Here is a 22,801-nt window from a genome sequence, read left to right as displayed (position 1 = left end):
GAGAAATAAATCACTCGAGTTTTGATTTTAACAGATAGTTTTTGATACATGTGTTTTCCACATGAAATTCTTGTTGGAAGCCCTGCTACATATGAGATAACAGCTGTGAGCAGACACAGACAGTTCTGGCTTGGCTCACCTGTGCTGCATGGCACCTGGGCAGCCCTGGCACTGAAACTGAAATGTGCTGCAAGACCAAACTGAGAGCTGAGACCTTGGAACTGAACAAGGATATAACAAACCTGTCTGATTAAACTCTTGTTTAAAGAGTCACAAGTGTTTTTACATGGGCCATGTAGCACCAAACAAAAAGCTGGAGAGCCACCACAAGTGTATGATGATTGTATGATGTCTTAAAGAGGATATCTGTGTTTTAAAATCTACTGACAATCAAATAATGTTTCTTCCTATAAGTAGTAAGACCTCTCATGATCAATTTCTATTTTAGTAGTGACGTACAGCATTCTGGGGACTACAAAATAATTTACATCCTAATGCTAATCTCTTAAAAGGTTTGAAAAAAATTAAAATAATATTTTTACTGTGTCCTTTGTTGTCATAACAGATGGTGACTAAGTTTTGAAAATTAACCAGAGCCAGTAGTGATACTGGATTTTAAACAAGGCTCTAAAATTTTAGTGCTCCATGACATGGCTTGAACAACTAGGACCTGTAGAAAAAGGTTTTTAATCTTTTTGACCAGAAGTCAAACATATCACTGGAGATGAATTTTGTATCCCTGTGACTATTAAGTGGAAAAATGATATTGATTTTATGATCTTGATGTAAATTTCCTGAGTGGTAAAATGACTAAAATGTTTTTTTACATTTAAAAAACTAGATGAAACTGTGGTGCTCTGGGGCAACTTCCATGCTATTTTGAAGCTAAAAGAAAAACAAATTTGAGAACAAAATGAAAGTAGGCATTTGTGTTAGAACTCCATTTACTCCAGGCAGTGTTAGAGGTTAGAACATAATATTTTCCTACTTCTAAAAGAGTTGAAGGGAAAAGACAAGAGACCTCATATGGACCTCATGTGAAGATTTATTATTATCAGCCAAATCTATCTGAAATAATTTCCTGTTGCTCTGTCAGGCCCAAATTTATCTCATGAATGCCCTTTTCTAGATGTGCTGTTATTTATGCATGGTGTTATATATAAACCATGAAGTCTGATGCCCTTTACAGTCACAAGAAAGCCTTTGTAGAGATAGGAAATGAGGGATATCACAACACCATGTCCCCAGCCTTGCAACTGTTGTTGATCTAACAGTGTATATCCTGTGGTATTTCACAGAATCCCTGCCAACCTCTGGTCTTCTGGTGGCTTTCTGTGCTGTTGCTGAGGGTGAAGATTTGCCATTTTCATATAAATATAGAAACTACATGTAAACTTTTCTATCAAATTCTGGAAGAATATTAAAGAAGTAATTAGCAGCATCACTGATTAATTTATATCTGCTTTGGAAATTCCAGATTTTAATCTGTGTACTGTGAATTCAAATTTTTTCTTATGAGAAAGCATTTGTGAGAAATTAAAGTGCTTTATCTATCTACCTGATCTAACCTTCAGCTAATTTGAAGTATTTTAATTTTGAAAAATGATCTGATTAAATACGCTGGTGGGAAAGACACAACCTTCATCAAAACCCTTCTAAAATGGTTCAGACTTCATCAAATGGAAGCAGAATTTCACCATATGAAGACTGTTTCTCCAGTGATGGAAGATTTAGGTGGCAAGTTACTACTGCTCATTCTGGTTCTGCTCACAGCTGTTGATGAGAGCTCACTCTTGCTCTTTTGCTCTAGACAACAGCTGAGACAAGGGCTACAGAGGTCTGGGACTCTGGTTTGGAAGACACAAACACTAATAAATGGAACATACTCCTGTTTCAAGGACCTTTTCCCACAGAGATGTGAAACCACCTTCAGCCTCAGGGTGCTAATCTGCTCACCCTCCATCCAGAGTCTGGGAAAGACCAAGTGAGGGCACTAGAAGGGACTGTTATTTGGACACTCTGACTTGGTGTCTGTAGAATTCTACTTCTTTCTGTTGACTCTGGAGGGGTTTCCTCTGGAAGTAAAACTCAGAGAACACCTGTCTACATAACCAGTTGGTGGAGAAAACAATCAGTTTGCAGAAAGGCAGGATATAAGTTCTCCAGAAGGAAGCTATCATCCATCCTGTGACCTGGACACCCCCAGAGTTTTCCAGTGCTGTACCATGTAGTCATGATAGCCTGGAATGGCAATTTTGTCTCAGACAGTAAGGCAGTAGAAGGTCCTTTCCATCTTGAGATGTGCACAGCAGGAAGAACTGCCATACTGCAGCTTTTAAGTGTTGAGATCATCAGAAGTTTGGAGCAGAAGATTTTGAGTTTGTGACTTGTTAGTAAGAAAAATATTTGCAAAAGCTGCTGAATAACTTGAGATTTTTGGATTGCGTTATAGCTCTTCCTACATTCCAAGAGTAGGTGGGTTCCTGAAATTTCTGGAACTCAGGATATTCAGCATGGAATTCATGTTAGTCAGTTCTGGATGTCCATGATGAAGATGGCTGTAAACTACTCATCCAGACTCCTTTCACAGTCATTAAAAGGTAAGTATTTTTAGGATGCAAATCATCTAGTACAGCAGAGTTGACTCATCCTCTAGAAGTGCCCAATTCTCCCCAGTAAACATGAACTTAGAAATTGACTTCAGGGTCTGCTATTAGGTGACATAACTTCCACTCATAAATCATCATGTTTTCTTCAGCCTACCATACTATGGGAGATAGAGATACTACACCTTCAATTGCCATATTTCTGTCACTTTGAAAGATGCTAAGCACTGAATGGAGAAAATAGGAATTATTTATAATCAATTTTGAAGGCATCCAGGAAGACTTCAAATTACAGGTTAAAAAAAAGATAAAGAATATTAATAAAAGACGGACACTTAACTAAAATATCCATTCAGTTGAAGAAAAAGTAGATGCAATGCCAAAGAATGAATTAGCCAAGGAACAAAAGTTAGTAGAGAAGGAATACTATCACTACTGGAATCCATTAATAAAAGAGGAATTTTTTTTTCATGAACTAAGTGACTGTGTGACAGAAGTCCTTGGTTGTGCTGAGAATTGAAGTAGGTGGTGACCAGGTGCATCACTTTTCACAGTCCCTGTACCCTAGTTTTCAGAGGAACCCCCAATTTGGTGTGCAACTGCCCATCTTTCCATCCCCTCTCAGCATTTGAACCTCTATATTCAGCTCTGGGTGCCAGGAATGGGCCACCTGGGCTTCCAGAAGGAACATATTACACACCTAGAATGGGAGACTTCCAAAAAACAGAGATAAAACAGGGACAGAATGGTGTTGGTATGAACATTATGGAGAATCCCCTTTTTTATTTTGACAAAGCTATCAAAGGGTTATGCTGGCCCATGGAAGTTATGCCAAGAACCCAACCCAGAGGTCTATAGCCAAATAACTTGCTGTCCCAAGAGTAGGCTGGGGAAAAGGAGGATATAGGCCCATTTATCTGGTAGGCAACTGAGGTCTAGATAAATCAGAGAATGTCCCCAAACCTTGGTGATGTGAATCACCTGGGATTGCTTCTATTCTCAGCAGCTTACAGGAGTATTTCAGTTGATATTCCTTTCTCTTGCTCAGAGATCTGCATCAGGATTATAATTTTACTAATTGTGAAAGAAAACCAGACAAAATTTTACAAAGGTTTATCTCTTCTACTTTTACTTTTAATAAAAATAACATTTCTCATATTTGGATCATTCAGCTGAGATAGTAATACTCTGTTTTAATAAGCACACTCATGAAATTTTAACTAGTACCTGGACTAAAGCTAAGTTACAGCAGTATTTTACTGCACCATAGACTACAGTTATATGGAATGAACTTAATCAGATTAAATGAGCAAAGGAAGAATCTGTAGTGCCAGACCACCTCTCATGAACTTCTGTGTATTTCTGCAGATAATCTCTTAATTGGATTTTTATGAGGAATGTTTGCCTATTTATCCAGCTTAGTTGTTTTCTGTTACAGACATGGCCCCTGTTTTCTCTGAACATCCAGAGTTCTGTTGAATACTTTATGCAGTTCTGTACTTTCAAAACACAGAGGCAAACAAACACTACGGGAAATAACAATATACAGAACATATCGTGTGACAAACTGCTAGATTAGTACCCAGGTCATTACTATCAGACAAAGCTGCTTCCGTGAATAGCTGCATTTTTCATTCTTCATTCATTGCACAAGGAAAGAATGGCTGCAAATGCTACTATCAGGGCTGGATTCCCTCCAGGCACCGAGGTCATTGTTTGTAAAACGTTACAGGCACAGCCAGGGTGGCACTCGACCAAAGCCAGGCCCTTGCAGGATAAAGGCAAAGATGTGGAATTTTCCACTGACCGAGACGGGTTCACAATCCTACAGAGGCACACTTGGGTAGGGGACCATAAAAATAACACTGTGATGGGTTGAGTAACATTCAACTAAAGGTTAATGTAATTACCAGGAAAAGCCCTCTGCTAATTACAGACTGTCCTGTCTTTTAAAGCTGTTATAATCACATTGTTTTCAGAACTGTAGCTGAAGCTTGGTTAATGCAGCCTGCTATTTGTGTGTATGTGACAACGTGGGTCAGCTCCAGTGCTCTCTCAAAAATGCATTAAATAGTGATTTTATTGCCTCAGAGGTTGTGAGCAGGTGCCTGGCAGAGCCTTAGGTGCTTCAGTTACTGAAAAGAAAGGGATGGGAGCAAAACACAGGACTGAGAACAGGTGCAAAGGGAAGAGGGCAAAGATTACTGGAACAACTGCTTCTGCTGGCTGCAGGCAGAGGTGAACTGTGGTGTTGTTTCTTCAAACTCTGACCATTGTCCCATGTGCCATATCCCATGTGCCCCCTTGTAGCCTTCCCCTCCCAGAGCTCAAGCTTAGGAAAAGTAGGCAATGGGAGCTGCCCAGAACAGCCTTTGGCACCTGGTGAATTCAACACTTTAGGTACTTATGCTACACAATAGAAGACATGATAAAAACGTTTTTTCTACAGTGTGAGACCTAGTCTCAATGATTTAAGACCAAAATACACAGGCTAAGCATAAAAAATGCATTACAAGCAAGTGCTGTGACTTCTAAGCAGTTTTCTTGCACTCCAAATACTGCTATAGATCAAAACATAAAGTTATGTACCAAAAAACTTGTGTACATATCTGTTGCTTTTCCCTGGATCTTCCAGATATAAATAAAATAAAAATAGAAATAAGTACTTCCAAAACTAATAATAATTTTATCAACAACAATGATAATACAGTACATTTTAATTTGCTGTTATGAAAAGAGCCATAGGGCAACTTGAGAACACTGGGGATAGGATTCTTTCCTGAGACAAACACTTCTCAAACCCTGTCCTGCAAAAAGAGGTCTTGGTCTGTTTGATGACAGCTAAAATTAAGGAAATTAGTCCCTAAAAACAGCACTGTACAGAAGCCTGGACAGATGCTGAGGCACATGGGCACTGGGGTTAGTGCAGGAGTTTGTAATTAGAATAAAAATTGGGGATTAACTGCTGTTTCTGTCAGCTGGCATCAGGCAAGAACCCAAAAAGGATTTGTTCATAGCTGTGGCCCTGAGGGAGCTCAGGAAGTCTTTGGGTCTGATGGTTATGGAAAAAACAGGCTGGGAGCTATGAAAAGGGGAGTGCTCTCTGGTGCAAAGGAAAGCAAAACTTCTTTGTCCATAGTTTTCAGATCCTCACTTGTGTTCAAGGAAATTCCTGATTTCATAATCATCTTCTTATATAAAACTAATGCAAGGGACTAAATATGTCCAAGCAAGTCAAGTGACTTGCATCTCTCCCAGCATACACTTCTGTTTGGTCCTTAAGCCACTACATGGCTGCATTTTGGCTTGAATGGGCACTTATTTGTCTCACTTATTTTCCATACATCTTAGTAGCATTACAGAGCATTTTGCAATTTCAGTGCTTTTTCTGCAACTTGAGAGATTTTCTGAGCTGGAAAACCAACCATTATCAGTAACATCCTTAGGTGACTTCACTTTAGCAGTGGGGAAAAGACTTTTTGCTCCAAGGAGCACTTGGGAGACTTTTTTGTGCCTTTCCCCTCTCTTTAAAGTACTTTTAAAAATTTGCTCTACCCCTGCAGACCTCTGTAGGAAGGCAGAGAGAGCAGCAGCAGTAATTTCAATGGCAGAAACCTGCAAACCCTGTCATGCTTGTTCCCATAGCTGCTCCTGATCCCAAAGGCAAATGGGGCAACTACCCCTCCAGTTCCATGGCCAGAGGTACAGAGACAACATTTTCTTGGATTTATTATAAAAAAGTTCTTTGAAGGCCAATTTATATGATTCTCCAACAGCTTTAATCACAAGTGCTGGCTGGTGTATGGCAAAGAAGAAATGAAATGATAAATAATGTTTCTTTCCTTGCAGCTGCTCCTGGGTATGTTAGATTTGAAATAAATGTTTGTACATTGATAATGTTTAATAAATAATGAAGTTTTACTCTGATTAAGTACAGACTGCTAGAAAGTCTGAGTGCCTCTACAAAATGTATACACAGGAAAGAATCTGACTGCACACCTGAAGCACTTCCACAGGTCTCAGTCTGGAGGAACAGCCCCTTTTCCAGGGCTTTGTGATAGTCCTGTTCCAGGCTTATTCCCACATGAAGCCACTACAGTGTTGTCTGACACTCATCTGTGCTTAGCCCCAGCTTTGGGAGATTAAAAGGGAAAGGAAAGGCCATGTGAACCCTTTGCCCAAGAAATCTTTAATGATTCCCATAAGATCCACGTTGTCCAGACTTAAAATATCACAAATACTGTGGAAGTTGAAGTATTCTTCATTCTTTATCATCAAGCCTCTGTTCATTTGCATACAGATGCATGCTTTGCAATAATGCCTAATCAGAGATGTCTGTGATAGGCAGTCTGGAGTGAATCACACTGCCAGTTTGCCATCTAGTGGTATAGCATAAAGCCAATTTTACATCCAGTTTCATCATTTCAGCAGAAAGATGCCCTCAGAACACAAACACTACATGATTTTAGCAATCTATTAGCAGAAGACAGTCCATACCCATGACCCTTAATTCCTAGACCTTGCACTTTGTTCCCCAGAAGCAGAGGCTGGCTCAAGGTTGGACTGGTTTTTTTACTCCACAGGAGAATGGTTGTATAGATTCAGTTCTGCTTTCAGTGTTATCCTGGTCTTTTTTGACTGTATTTTTACACAAGTATCAGGGAATTTCAAAATGTGGAATATGAAAGGCACTTGAGAGAGCATTGTCTGTGTGACAATGGGTCTTCAGTGACCACCCACATCAAGAGAGGATCAGTGTGACCTCAAGAGCTCCCAAGAGATGTTTGTTCAGTCTCTTCCACAAAACTTTCTGGTTCTCATGACTTCACAAACCTCTTTGGGTGTGCTGCCAGGGTCATGGAAGTTGTGCTTTAATGCACTGATCCAGACTGCTGGAGGCAGCATTGCAAAAGAAAAATACCACTTTCCTGCAAAATCTGTGAGTGCTGCTGAGGGAGAGCTCATCACTTCCTCACTGGGCTGCTGTGGGATGGGAACCTCATCCCAGCCAAGGGATTCAACTGGCCACTCTGAGGGAGGTTAAAAATACCCAGGAAGGAAGTCTGGCATAACCAGCCAGCAGCTACAGGAGTTGAGAAAGTGATGAAAGACCATGTCAGGGCTTAGGGGACACTCACACAGCATGTCTAGGTTTTCACTCTACCCTTAGAGTACAGATAAGAAAATTTTCCCCTTCTATAATAACTCCCATATCCTTCATTCCTTTATATCTGATAGGTGCATAGACTACAGCTATATTTGTAATCACTTGGGTATTATTTACTGTTTTTTGGGAGGAGACAAATTATGGTTGCATGGAGACCAGAGAGACAGTGTACTCAGACAGTCACTGTCTGAAATCTTTGTCATCAGTTAATTTAACCTCCTCAGAGTTTCAATAGCTATTCTGGCAGCATGTTCAGCCACATGGACCCCTAAGGACTTCAAGTAATTTTGATAAGCCATTAATTTCTGATTTAAATAAAGAAGGAGCTGATGACAAGACAGTAATAAAACCCTCACTTTGGGAAAATTGGCTTGGAGAAAAATCTCTGTTCTTCATTCTGCTATAGTCTGGTTTCTTTCAGAGATCACTGTAAAATCTTTAGAGTTCAAATGCTTCTACAGAACTTTGCACTGAAGCTCAGTTTTGAACTGTAACTGGTGTATCACTGAAGTTAGAGGGAGTAGTAACCTACTATATAATTTATTTCTTAGTCTCATGACAAACTAGTCCCAAGAACTGATCTTCCCATTTCCTCCAATGAGGAATTATTTGATAATCAAAAATGAGTTAATTACCAGGAAGTTTTCCCTGACATTTGGCCAACTAAGTTTTAGTGAGTTTTTTGCATCATAATGTAATTATATCTGCTTAGTGCTCTAAAATCACTCTGCAACACTAATAAGAAAACCCTGAGTCAGGGAACAGTGGTTTAAAAGAGATTTTCAAAAGTGAGAGTAGATTAGACTGTCTAACTAAGTACAAGGAATGAACTAGTGATTAAGGTTCTTGTCTTGCCAAAGCTTAGGCACCTGTGAGAAAGCAACAGAACTATTTATATGATTCAGCTGCATTTTAAAAAAATGTATCTCCTCTAAAACCATCTGATTATTGACACAAAAAATACTGACTGCTTTGTTGTAGTTACACTGAAATTTGGGAATTGCACAGCTTTGTGCTTTCCCCAAATAATGATTGTAATACAGAGTAGTCTCCATCTGTTCTGAAATAAGCAACATGGTTTCTAATACCCTCCCATCTGTATGTATATTTTTAGTCACACATTCAAGTTTGTAATCTCCCTGCTCCAGTCTGCATTCCTGGCATAAAACATAAGGCTTGTTATTCAAAAATTTTAAATTATGTTTGTGTGTGCATGTGTCTGTATTTCAAGTTCTTTTCTTAACTCTGGGGAAACAGTTTAGAATACATGTCTGAAAAGAGATATTTCCTGTTTCTCTTAAATCTTCAAAAGTTTCTATTCTTGAATTGTGAGCCATATAGTTTCTAGATAGTTATCAAGAAAACACCAAAAAGTAGAGAAATTAGAGGACATAGAAACCTGAGCTGAAGCACCATGGGCCAAGCTATTGGAAAGTACTTTTTAAACATGGATTTCACTTTATAATGCTGAGTTCTCATTTATCAGGATTTGAAGAACAAGCTGAAGGCTTAGCATGATTGACAGATAACCAAAGGATGAAAAATAACATCCCATATGGGGTTCTCAGTTGTGTTTCTGTGGAAGCAGTGCAGAATATGGAATTTCCTGCCGTGCAGGAAACCCAATTACTTAACGAGACATGGAGGGAAAGAAAACAAATATTTTCAGTGACTGCAGAAAATGCACCCACGGGGAAACACAGCTTGTATTCAGAGTTCTTAAGAGTTTGCATTGCCCCTAGCTTATTTTGGTGAAACTATTTGCATGCTGAGAACAACCACCTATTTAAGGAACAGTGAGAAACAGATATTCCAGCAACAGAGATATCTCTGTAGCAGTTGAGAAAGACAGGACAGATTCCTATTCCCAGACTGCCTTAAGGAGCTTGAAGGTCGTCTGTATTTTGATGGTTTTGAGCAAGTCACTCAGTCTTTGTGGCTCAGGTTCCCATCTCTTTATTCTAGAGAGGTGATGGGAAGAAATTCAGTTTTACCTTGCACCTCAGTCCCTGGTGGTGTAGGGATCAAGAGTCCCTGTTAGGAGATCCCAGTGCAACCATCTCCACCAGAATTCTGGCCCTGGTGCCAGCTCATGACACATCCTTTATAGGAAGGAGCATGGCACTGGGAAATACAGAAAAATCTTCCCATTAAGATAGATGTTCTTTCCATATGAATTACTGTTGCTTTTTAAGACATAAATCCTTCTGTTGCTATATTAACAATATTTTGCAAATATCTTCTCCACCATAACTGTTAGTTTATCCTTTCCCCTCTACTCCACCCCAAACTTCTAAGACAACTATGGTTCTTTGACAAATTCCAGCCAAATGCTAGAATTTACAGTGGACAAAAAGAAATTTGTTTGTTTATTTGCTTGTTATTGTTTAGTGCTAGAATTCTTTCCCCAAGTCTTTATATTATAATTAAGAGCAAACAGGAAAGTCTGGTTCAATTTTGTCTGACTCCTGCTTATTTTTAATGCCTCTGTTAAATTCTTCCTAAAGAAAGCTCCCACAGTTGCTACATGTTACTCTCCTGCAGAGGTCTTTTTCATCTTTGATTTTTCTTAAAGTTCTTTTTCACACTTCATGTGTAATCAGTAACTTTCTACAGAGGTGAGGTTGACAGATGCTGGCCCAGTGTTGCAAATACATTAGTACAATGAATGTGTAGTGGCAAATAAATATATTTTAGAGTTATTTTCCATTACATTCCCTTAACATTCTTTTATTTCCATTATGACTGGACTTTGGGTTTACAGCAGAGCACTGAAGATGTGCAAAAGCTTGGAAACTACTAGAAAAGCATGTCTGAGGAAGCTGTGTAGTGAGCTTAGCAGAATAGAAATTATTTAACTTCTAAAACCAAAGGAATCTTTACAAACACACAACCACTGACTAATTATGTTCTCACTGTCAAAGGCTATTACTAGATATTTTGGAAAAGGATTCTCAAAGAAGATAAACAGAAAGAGGGAGAATTTTCATTTTATTTCAATGGGTTCTGAAACAGAAATTCAAATACAGACTGGACATTATTAAAAAATATACCAAATATCTGATGATAATTTCTCCTCCTTACTTGGTTTTCCCCTTGCTTTTATTTAGCACTTGAATAGGTTTAGTTTTAAATGCCATGGTCATCTTTGAGAAGTGCAAAATAAAACTGTGGCATTTGTAGGTCTTCAATTAGAGTAATTACTGCACCACTTTTTTGTGAAACCAAGGAAATTACAGTCTTAGAAAAAAATATGGGACAATACAGAAGAAGATGATAAGCAGGTGGAGTAATTTTACCTGTAGCATACTCTGGATGAAGTATTTAAAGCACTGGGACAGTTACAATACTTTACCATGTACTGAGCAGGTACTTTAGGATTTAATGGGTGACTTCTAAAGAAAATGCCACAGTCAGGTAGAAGTGTCAATTAGTGCAGCATTTCCCAACATCCCACAGATTCATTTCTTCACCTTTGAGTGTTAGAGGAATTGAAAATGTTGCACATTTAAACTGCTCTCCTCTAATTTGATTCTTTTTGGGCCCCTCGTGGTACATTTTATTCCACTTTGGACATTTAGAAACAATGTTCTACCTGAACACAAAGGAAAATGGATTCCCAGATGAGCTGTTATTTCAGCCTGACAGCATGTGGGAAGAAAAGTGCATTCAGGTTGCAAATCAAATATAAGGTATGTGAGGCTACATCTCCTGCTTTGTTCAGGTTTTTCTCAGGAAAGGAGTGTGAAGAACAGCTGCAACTATTGGTGCTGAAGGCACCAGGGAAGTGCAGCCCTGAGATCTCCAGCCAACATTTCAGGTATTTCCAGTGATCTGGCCACTGCCCATTTTTTTTCCCCCTGCCATTTCTCTGTTATGAAAGAAATCTGGGGCACTTGGAAATTCCTTTCCTGACCCCCCACTAGAGGTAGACTGAGTTGGTTTAACTGTGATCTTGAGATCACAAATCCCATCAGAGATTTGAGGATTGCTCTCTGTGGCCTGTAATAGTAGTGGGCTTGTCTATACAAATTACATACAAATATTTATGAAAATGATTCAAAAATAGCTATTGAGGTGGTGCAAATTCTTTAATTTGCAAGTCTGCACAAGCCTTTATGCTTTATTATCTAAATAAAGGTGATAATTGGTGTGAAATCAGCAAAGTAAAAACTCCCCTAGGAAACTAGGCTTTGAGCAGGAGATACATTTAAAGAAACAGCTCTTTTTTTCCAGTGGGAGATCTGAGCTGCTGGTTACAACGAAGGTGTGAGGACGAGCATGATGCTTTGCTCTGCACAGGTAAGTGTTACCAGAGGCAGTATTGATGTCCTGCTGCAGCACTGGCCTCCTCTTGGTGACTTAACACAATAAAACATCGTGCTCAGGCAGCCAGGCTGCTCCCAGGGGTGAGGTACCTTTGCCTGTGTGGTGCTGAACATATTTACTGTCTGCTGTCACCTGCAGCTTGCTAGAGTCCAGCATCTTTTTACAGCATTGCCAAGTCATGAAATCAGGCTTCCATGAGAGAGCAGCGAGGGCACCAGCTCTGAGCAGGGTCATGTCTACCAAATCTTGGGTCTCATGTCTATAATGATTACTGACATTCATAGCACTGGTCAGCTGAAGATATTTAGTTCCCAACCAACCCTTCCCCTTGGCACTGACCGCAGCAGGTCTTTTGGGGACTCCTATCACACTTGCTGAAAGAAGCCATGAACTAAGCAGCAGCACAAAAATGACCTTTCTTCTATTTCTTAGCCTGTATGTACCCTAAAATCTTTTCTGAAACTGGACAAAAATGCAACATGAAATTTTCCTCGATTAAAATTAGACCTGAAAACATCTGCAGCAGATGTATCTAAGTAAGACAGCAACAGTAAATTGTTCTGATGCCAATTGTGATTTTATTGTGAGTCCTGCCTAGAAGCTGCTTTTCTCTGGAGCTTTAAGATACAAATGCCCAATTTTCCATAAAAATAGGTTTCTAGCTGGAATCTAAAGAAAGTTTTATACATAAAATGCTATACAGGAGGTTGAAGATCAGAAATTATGTAAAAAGAAACCCATAATATCTGTCCAAAGCTGTCAAGATTTTAACAAAAACCTTATGATTATACAATGGAAGTCATTGACCATAAATTTCAAACATTCTGACTTAGCAACACTGAAATTGCCTCTATGGTAGCTATTTCAAGCTCATTGAGTACCTTGAAATCTTTCTCCTACTATTTTTCAACAGTTCCAGGTGTTTAAAAAGGGTTTAGAAATCTTTAATCTGGCTTCTAAAATTTTTGGACAAAGAGTCAGCTGCCCAGATTTTGTAGGATTTAGTGAGGAAGGAGGCCTCAGAGACAATTTTGTCTACCTTTCTTGGCAAATGCATATTCTAGACAGTATGTCCCAGCACCCTCTTTCTTAAGAGTCCAACGCAGGGGAATCCGTCACTTTCCTGGGGAAATTGCTCCAATGACTGATTTGTCTCATTCTGAAAAAAATGTATCAGAATCTCTCCAGGATGAATTTGTATCCATTATCCTTTGTCTTTTCCATGTGACTCCTTGCAGAGTCTCCATCTTCTTTGTAAACATTCATGTCTTGCAGAACATCACAGCACTTTTAAGAGAAAACACTTGAATGATCTCTTACCTAACTGCTGAATACGGTGTTGTGTTTCAATTGAAGCCTTTTTTGCAAAGCCTGAGGCAGGCATGTGACATTTGAGGGGACAGTGCTGTCCTGCTGCAGCTCCCCTCCAGGCTTGGGCAGTGCTGCCAGTGCTGCCTCTCTGGCTGCAGAGCAGCCTTACAGCCAAATTCACATGCTGGGCCACCTTGATACATGCTAGCAGGAGGCTCAAAGTGCCCACTGATCTATTTCCCATGTTTTGGGTTGTAGAATAAGATAGGAATGGAAAAGCTGTGATATAATTTTATAACCTGCAAGAAGGTCACTGCACTGAAGCAGAATAAGATGAAAGCCAATTTTATGTCCCATTCTTGTTGCACGAGCATTGAGAGGCCATAAAAGTTAGACTTGAATATCCATGACAGACTGAGAGTGTTTTCCCTGCTGATGAGAGGAGTTCAGGATATCTTTTGGGACCACAATCAGGTTTCAGCTCTACAAGGTTGATGGCAAAGAGCAATGCTCCTTTTAGTCCTACTGATGAAAAAGAAAAGTAGAGACACAGCCTAATGAAGGCTTTTAATTCTACTGGAAATGGTGGAGGAACTCTAACTACAGTTTGTATTTTGGTTTGAAAGTGGTGGGGCTGAATTTTGGAAATATGCCATTCGTCTTCCCTAATGTCTCTGTAAAACCACTAGAGGGCCCTGAATTCCACCTAAAAAAATTGTTTTTGGCGTTTTTGAAAAGACGAGACGGCAATGAACGTGTTTTCCAGAACTCTTGTGCTTTCTCATTTTGCTGTTAGCAATGGAATATGAAAGGTGAACACAATCACGAGGGAATAAGGATTTGGGGAAGAGGATACCTTGAAGGACAGCATCCCCAGTGACTTCTATCCATTAAGGACTTGCATGGCTTCCTGGAGTTTGGTGGAAGTGGTATCTCCCCAGCAGCAGCTGGACTTCCCCTGTGTCTTTTCGTGTCTTTTCTATTTTATGAGACAGAAGTACACGTAGCAGATTCTCTGAGAGTGCACAGGAGGCTTCTGATTTCATACCATGCCCTGTGAGGATGTCTGCCATTTGTTAAACCTCACCTCAAGCCTTACATCTATAGATTGTCTTTTGGTTGTGGAGGAGTGAAGCAGCTGGGTTATGCTTGCTTGGGTTATGCAGGGTGAGTTCTTTAGCAAAAAAGAAAAGGCCCCTTTTGAACAATGTTTCTGTTTCCTTGTAGAGTTGAATGTGGAGGGCAGAAATGCTGTTCTGCTTTGCGTTTGTGGATGTATCTGAGAAAAGGACTTCCGGACTTTTGGTCATCCTGAGGAAGAGCACTTCCTTGTGCTCCTTACAGTCCAGAGTAATAACTAGATTTTTGAAGGTGTTCAGACACATGCCAAGTTTAAAAATAACTCCAGAACTCCAGAAATTTTTCCTTTTTTTTTTTTTTCCCCTTCCCTTTAATTAAATAAGCCTTCCACCTCACATACCATGGTCTCGGTCTGAGACATTTAGCTAAAGATGTGTAAAACTATGTTAAATTTTTGGCATCCCTCTCAGGGCTGAAACTGAAGCTGGATCATATGAAGAGAGAATATATCATTGGGACCAACCATTCACTCACTTCTGTCCTGGGAGAGTTTGAAATGTTGGGCACTGAAATACAAAATGTCATTATAAATTTTATGGCTTTTGCTGAAACACTTATGATTTGATGGATGATAGCTAGAGCAACTGATTCCACAAGTCAGAGAGGACAAAACACTAAAATTGCCAGAAGCCTTCCTAAAATACTTTGCCTGTGACATACAAGGAAGCATACTGCAGGTTGGGCTGGCTCTGCTGGTATTTGCTTTGAATGACCTGCATCATGTCAGTGGCCCTTCCACCCCAGACTAAAGCAGCTACTCAGAGTGACCCCTGTTACCCATTTAATGTACTGTGCTTACACTGCCCTGTTTTTCCAGGGGCTGCCAATGGATACAGATGAGGCATAAACTACCTGTTTTCCTTCAGAGATAATTCTGCCTTTCCAGAAATGAATTAGACACTTGCATAAGAAATAGCATTTAAGACAGATGTATGCCTGCTGGGCTAGTGAATTCCAGAAAAATTGTTCACTAAATCTAAAGGTAGATGACAAAAATATATTATGCAGGTCATGTCTGAGAGGTTTTCATTTATCTCCCTTAATTACAAAAGAAGTCTAGATGACTCCATGGGTTGTATACTATATATATCTACTTTTTGGCAAGATGGATTCCACCCGTACTGTCAAGAGTCACCATGTGAATCTTGCATTATTTTTGTGCTAAATTACCAAGTACAGACTCTGTGCTGTGTATGTGGTACTTGGAGAGAGAAAAGCTAACCCTGGAGGCAGCTTTCAACACTTATAGGATCTTGAGAGACACTGCAACTCCCAGGAATGACCAGGTAGGGCTCAGTTATTCCAAAGGAGGTCCCTTTCCCAGCCTGGGACTCTGGAGATGCTGTGTGAACAGGTGTAGACAAGCTGCTGCTTGAGGAAAGGGTGACCAGAGGTCTTTGGCTCAAGGGTAACACAATTCTGTGATCTGAGCATCTCCATGGGTTGTTTGTTGGGCCTTTCTCAATCCTGCCAGCATCCCTCCAGGAGTGAAGAGCAGCCTTACTTGGGACCTGGCATGCAAGGAGGGTGATATGTGAGGAAGGATGGAGAAAGAGGGCTCTGGTAAATCATTTAAAATACACTTCATTCTTCAGAGTATAGGTTAACACTCTCTGCTTTTTTTTTTTTTTTGTTTCACTTCTGAGTGAATGTTCTATTCTTAAAATAATAAAGCTTTCTATTAAGGAGTGGTTTGAATTTGCAGTACTTCAAATTCTATTTTTACTATTTTTTTAATAAAATTCTTTATAGTATTTAAATTCCTTTCATAAGCATATTTTGGGTCTTGAGGGATGTTCAAAACAAACATGTTTTTGTTCCAAGTACATTTCTTCTTAAAACCCTTGTGTTTTGGGACACAGCCAGATATGACAGAATATATATTATTTTTATAGCTCATATGTTGGGTTGACAGAATGAAGAATGTTTTATCCTTGCAAGAAAATTAAACATTCTTGTCTAATTTAAAAAAAGGGGTTGTCTAAAGGACTTGCTTTATATGCTTTCAGGATTCTTCCTGTTCATTAGGAACTGTTCTGTATTCTTTTGCAATCAGTTCTCATCATTTATTGTGTCATTTCAATTGTAAGTGGTTTAAAAATGCCTAAAAAAGCTCTGTGGACATCTAGTGTGTTTAATGGATGGGGAAGAGGAAGGTGTTCTTGTAGTGAGGTATTAGATACAGTATAAAATATCTCTGGCCAAAATACTGCAGTTTAGTGGCTGATTGTATGGTTCATTCAATATTGAATGAGAAGCAAGAATTCCTTCAAAACAATGGTTGTCTTTTGTGTTGTTTTTGTTTTTAATAATACAGCTGGGAAGTTTAGGAAAAAATAGGAAGTTCATTTAATTAAAAAAAAAAAAAAAAAGATAATTATTCTCAGGAAAAAGAAAATCTTCTGAAATAGAATTTATCTCACCCTCCTTCAGGCTAATGAATAATAACATATTCTGCTGACAAAAGACAACTTTAGAAATATGATATCATCACAGCTAAATCTTATTGATTGATCCCATGCAGTTAGTAGTTGTGAAAACCTTATACAAATTACTCCCTCCTAGAGTTTCAGATCCACTTTATGTTTTTTTATTTCTCTCATTGTCATTATCTCCAGCACTGGTGAGAAATACCTGGAGTACTGGGTCCAGGGCTGGGTTCTCAAGTAAAGGAGAAACAGGGACATACAGGAATCAAGTCAAGCACAGGACCAGGAAGGAATGGGAGAATCTGACAGAGGAGGAGTGTCCAAGAGAGCTGAGATTGTAAAGCCTAAAGATAAGATGGCACCAGAGGGATCTCATCAATGCATGTGAACAACATATGAGTTGATGAACTGTTGAACAAGAGTAAGGAAGAGGGATCCTGGCTAATCTCAGAGGTTCTCAGTGACAGGGTCATAGGCACAAATTGAAATACAGGAGACTCCCTCAGAATACAGGAACACACCTTTCTACAGAGAGGGTGTTGAACTCTTGCACAGGCTGAGCAGAGACGTTGTGGGAGCATCTGTTCTTTATTAGCCTGGAGAAGAGGAGGCTCAGAGGTGACTTTATCACTCCCTACCGTTCCCTGAAAGGAAGGTGTAGCCAGCTGGGGGCTGACCTCCAGACGTCTCTCAGATCTCACATCTCTTCCAGCCTAATTGATTCTGTGATATTCCAAATCCCTCTGAACATGATCCTGGACAGCCTTCTCAGGATGACCTACATGAGCAGGGGGTTGCACTGGACCATCTCAAGCCTCAGCTCTTCTGTGCTTCTGCCACTGTTTCTGCAGCTTGACAAGAGCCTGGACAGGCTGTGGCTGAGCAGCCTTAGTGCTACCTCATTTATGTGCAGGCATGAGCTTCTGAAAAAGGTATTTTGTTGATTTACAGACTGAGAAAGAGATTTCTTAATTTCCCCAGTGAAATAGAGCCAAAGACCAAAATGGATAAAGTATACATCCAGATTGAAGCCCTGTTCATTAGAAGCCATAATGCCTAGCCTAAATTAATTAACAGTAAAATAGGATCTTCAGAGCCTGTGTAGTCTGTCTTTTTGTCCCTAGGCAGAGTTAAATATACCTTAATCATTACTGGCAACGTTTCCAGTCATTAGTGAACCTTACTATTAGAAAGAGTTCCTTGATATCTAAGTGAAACTTCAGCAACTGATTCTCTAGATTCCCATTAACATCTTTTTGCTACGCTGATCATTGAGCAAAGTTTTCAAGGCTGCTTCCATTCCCTCCTCAGCCTTTTCTTCTCCAGGCTGAGCAAACACTTCAATTTTGTCCACCTTTTCTCACTAAAGACACACAAGAAGTTCACTGGGTACTTTGAATCCAAAGAGTGGCACATGCCTGCAGGTTTTCCAGCCTAGTCTAAGTGCAAATAAATTACTGGGCACTCTCAGGCTGACCCTGGAAAACAGCCCCTGATGTGATGTGTGGCATGTACTGAAGGAAATGACCTTGCAAATGCACTTAGAGGCTTTTGTAACATTTCACCAAGACTAAAAGAAGTATTTAGGTAAATCGTTCTGTACCTAAATAAAACCAGCATTCCCCCCAAGGGAAGATGGACACGGGGTGTCTCTGGGCTTCCTGCCTTGTCAGGCAGTGCCTGAGCTTTGGGACAGCAGCTCACTGCAGGTTTATAATAACAGATTCTGACAACTTCCTGTGTGGAGGAGCTTGTCCCCCTCCCTTAGTTAAAACTGGAAAGCTGCCTCTGCTCCAGGCACAGCTGCTTTCCCAGAGCTCAGGAGAGCTCTGGTCCCTGGGGGCATCATCAACACCTGCAGCACAGCTGAGATGCACTCACCCACAGGTTAACCAAGTCCACAGAGCCCCAGTGCCCCAACATGCCCCAAAAACTCCCCTGTGGGAGCAGAAACTGCACTAGCAAGCACTTGGGGCATTTTCTTTGCTGCCTCAAGCACCAGGTAAACCTTTGCCCTCAACCACCACAATCTACCTGAAGAAAGGGGTAGAAAGCAAACAGATAGTTAAAATAGGAAAGAGAATAGAGGGAAAATTACTCCACATCATGTCCTCTCCTCCTAGCCTGGTCAGGCAGTAAAGGCCTTGAAAGATGGATTTTCCTTCTGTATTTGTTGCAATACAAACTGAAGGAGTTATAGATGCACTAAATTCAACACAAACAATTCAACTTCCCCCAGGAAAAGCACTATTTGCCCAGAGACAATTTAAAAAATAAGAAGTGATAAGTCTTGTATGCTGAGTTAAGGAAATCTGTAGCTTCTATAAACATAATAGGGCTACAAACAAGAAACCAAGAAAACTGGTAAGACTTTGCAATCACAAAAAAAGCTGCTGCTATGGGGAATAATAAGGAACAAGAGTCTGCTCCTACAGAAGTCCCTGCAAAATCTTTTTTTCTCACTCATTTCACTTTGAAAATACCTTGAGAAATAATATAAGGTATATTCTGACATTAAAATTCTGAAAAATGAATAGAAATTCACAATACTTTTCAGTGCCACCTAATCTGTATTTTTATTCAAGTGAACTCACTGAACAAAAATAGATAAAAGAGGAAACAGGTCCAAAGTACTGAAGTGGATAAAATAGTTTAAATGCAAAGTGTAGTCTGCTAAAATAGAGAGCACATTTATATGTTCAGAAATTATACTGATGCTTTCAATCTCTCCCACATATTACTAAAGTATGAACCATTTTACTCAAAATGTTGTATTCTAATTCCTTTGTCAAACTCCATTGATTTTAATAAGATACTGTTGTAACAAGGTGTAGAATTAGAAAATAAAATGCTCTAATGCAGGCATTTGCTTTTACAGATCTGTTTCAGATGTCCTTGATCATGCTTTGCTGGAGTCTTTGAAATCACCTTCCAAGCCCTTTCTTGGAGGCTATAGTGTTATTCCCAACCTCTTTGGACAGTGCTTTTTCTAGGAATTGACAAGGCAGTTTGCAAAGTTTGCATTTCTCGTGATACCAAGCACATGAGCTGCCCCTGTGGACGTTTGTGGGCACCACAGCAGTACCAGCTCCTGGCAGAAGGACTAAGTTTTAAGCAGAACTTACTGTCTGCTGTGACAAATTGTTATGAACCCTGGCAATATAGGTGCAAGATCACCTACAAATGCAAAAGACAAATAGACTTGATAGCTCAACACAGCCAAAATTATTTGAGAAAGGTTAGGGGTTTGAGCTTTATTTAAGATGTATGGGTTTAAAGTTCTCTCTGGCAGAATGTCAATTGTAAGACATTTATAACTTGGGAAAAAGAGCATAATATCATTTTTCAGCAGTTTGATAAATGAGACACTGGGGAAAAAATGTTTATCCTAAACCAGAAAATATCCAGAAAGCTTCTGTCACAGACCATGGACTTTTCAAACCATGAGCACCTCTTTTGCAGTAGTCAAGTAAGCCATATTTGGAATTATCATCAGCTTAACTTTGATTTCCTTTATCACTGTTTTACAAAAAATAGAGCTGGGTGAAGGTTAGAAAAAAGATTTAATTAGTTTTCTTGATAAAGTTATTAAGCTCATGCTTTTTATTGGGCATTCATATCTAATTTCTGTTTCCCTCAATACCCAGAGGGTTAAAGAGATCAGCAACAAGTAGGTCTGAAAGAATAAGAATTTTTATGAATAAGAATATAGAAACAGAATTACAGGGCATGTTTTGAGGGAAAAAATGTAGAAAAATGGCTTGGGGAAAAAAAATGAAAGTAAAAAGACACTGAGATATACTGTGAGCTTTTTTATTTTCCAGATTTGAAATAATAATCAAAACTATTTGTCACAATGGTTAATTTCAACATTTTTCAAAGTAAAATGCTTCACTTTCCAAACTGAAGTTATTTGTTTTGCTTTGATTTAATAAAATCACCACTTTGTTTAAGTGGACAGCACTGAAAGCACATTGACTTATGATATTTCTGTAATAAAAAAAAATTATGCTGTTCAGCTACAGATAATTCTACTACTTGATTCTGCAATATTTGCAAAATGTTCCAGTTTTTAGTTTGGCAGGAAATACTACATTTTGTAGTTGCTGCTTGTTGCAGCAGATCTCTCATTAGGGGTAGAAATGAGCCAGGACACAGACTCTCATTCAACACCATGAAAAGTGTCCTGGTTTATTCTTTACAGCTCAGCCACCCTGACTGTGCTACAGCTCCAGTGCAGGTCCAGCTGCAGACTGACTGTGGCTGTTTCCTGCTGGGCTGTGGCTGCAGTGTTGGTTTGCAGACTCTGAGCACAGCTTGCACCCAGCTCAGCTGTGACTGCAGCTCCAGCAGCAGCTCTGACTCCATCACACCCAGACTGACCTCACAGCAGAGCTTCTACTGCAGCAGCTCTCTGCCTTGTTTTGTTCTTCTTTGTGTTTCCCTAGATCATCCCTTCTTCCTCAGGGCTTCTCTTCCTCCAAGATCCCCCTGAGCAGCCAACGCACCCCTTTTATCACACTTATCTTTATTAGTCATAGCTGCAACCCATTAAGGGCAAGGCTGTTCCTCTTCTTTAGTAATAAGTAAAACTGTGACTTATCAGGGGCAAGGTCGCCTGTAATCTCTTCTTCTACACCTACAGGTGGTGGGTTAAAAAAATAGAGCAGACTATTATCTTAGCTGATCACATTAGGTGGTAGCATTCCATATTGTCATGAAGACTAAAAGATGCTTCACTTAGACTAACAACTGAGAAGGGAGAAAGGCACAGAAAATTTAATCACAAACCCCTGCTAGTATTCAAGTATTTGATAGAAAAACAGTAGCATTGATTTTGAAGATATCATGATCAAAGGTGAAGCAGTAATGATTCACTGATAGAACTGTAGCATAAACAGTTGTGTTTTCTTGGAGGGGAAAAGAGAAGTGGTTTGATAACTTTCCCTGATAAGGTGACTAAAAATTTTACCTTGAAGTTTTGGCTTAATTTGATTAATTTGTTTTAGTAGTGGTAAAAAAAAAAAAAAAAAAACCAAACAGAAAATGCCCTGATATAAGGAAAACATCAGTGATAGAGGAAGGACAGTCAGTCAACTTTTTTTTTTCCAGTTTTTACAGGATTTGGAACAGTGCTAGGAGGGAAAACCGCACACAAATTTTGATAAAAAAAAATTTAGTCTTCCTGAAAGATGTGTATTTTTTTCCCATCAGTTTTCTTCCATTAGAACATCATTCTGGTTTGGGGAATTAAACTTGTACCTTTTGGTGTAGTGAGGACTTGCAGGCACTCCTGCCCTTTATTTGACTGGAGTAGAAACTCAAGCAGCAGAGACCCTGTTTCTATGGCATTGACTCTGCTCTGATGCTCTCCAACTTGAGTCCTCAAAACAAGTGGTAGCTGCAGGGAATAGTATGTAATTTGAAGCTGACCTGGGCATCTATATCACCTGAATAAATTTTAATGACATAGTTATGGTAAGAATGCAGTGCTTTGCGTCTTTGTGAGAAATAAACTGTTCTCTGTAAATTTTTTTAAAATTATTTTTAACTGTATGGATCTTGCCTTTTTTTTTTTTTTTTTTTTTACTACCTAATTATCTGCCTTGCATTCCCATTCCTTCATTGTTTTATCATTAATTTTTTTGTCATTGACTATGATCATACCATTTGTTACAAATTTCTGCCATAATTTTTTTGCCATCCATCCCTTTCCCTGGTGGGGTCTGGAGCTAGAAGTGGGTTATGATGTTCAGTGCCACAGCCTAAGGCTGATTGCATCCCACAGGGGATGACACCACACAGGTATCAGATGGCCA

General features: G+C 39.5%; 1 protein-coding gene across 2 annotated transcripts in view; it reads left to right on the top strand.

Annotated features, from left to right (window-relative positions):
- LOC130248239 (myoD family inhibitor domain-containing protein-like) overlaps positions 1-6,879 on the top strand; it is a 66,330-nt gene extending 59,451 nt beyond the window's left edge. For both annotated transcript variants that reach the window (XR_008839618.1, XR_008839619.1), the window contains exon 6: positions 1,299-6,879. The gene's annotated coding sequence lies outside the window, so the exon portion shown is untranslated. The remainder of the gene's footprint in view (positions 1-1,298) is intronic.
- The last annotated feature ends 15,922 nt before the right edge of the window (positions 6,880-22,801 follow it).

The sequence above is a fragment of the Oenanthe melanoleuca genome, chromosome 1A (genome assembly GCF_029582105.1).
Source record: "Oenanthe melanoleuca isolate GR-GAL-2019-014 chromosome 1A, OMel1.0, whole genome shotgun sequence".
Lineage (NCBI taxonomy): Eukaryota > Metazoa > Chordata > Aves > Passeriformes > Muscicapidae > Oenanthe > Oenanthe melanoleuca.
The sequence above is the reverse complement of the archived record's forward strand: the minus strand, read 5'-3'. Positions and strand labels throughout refer to the sequence as shown.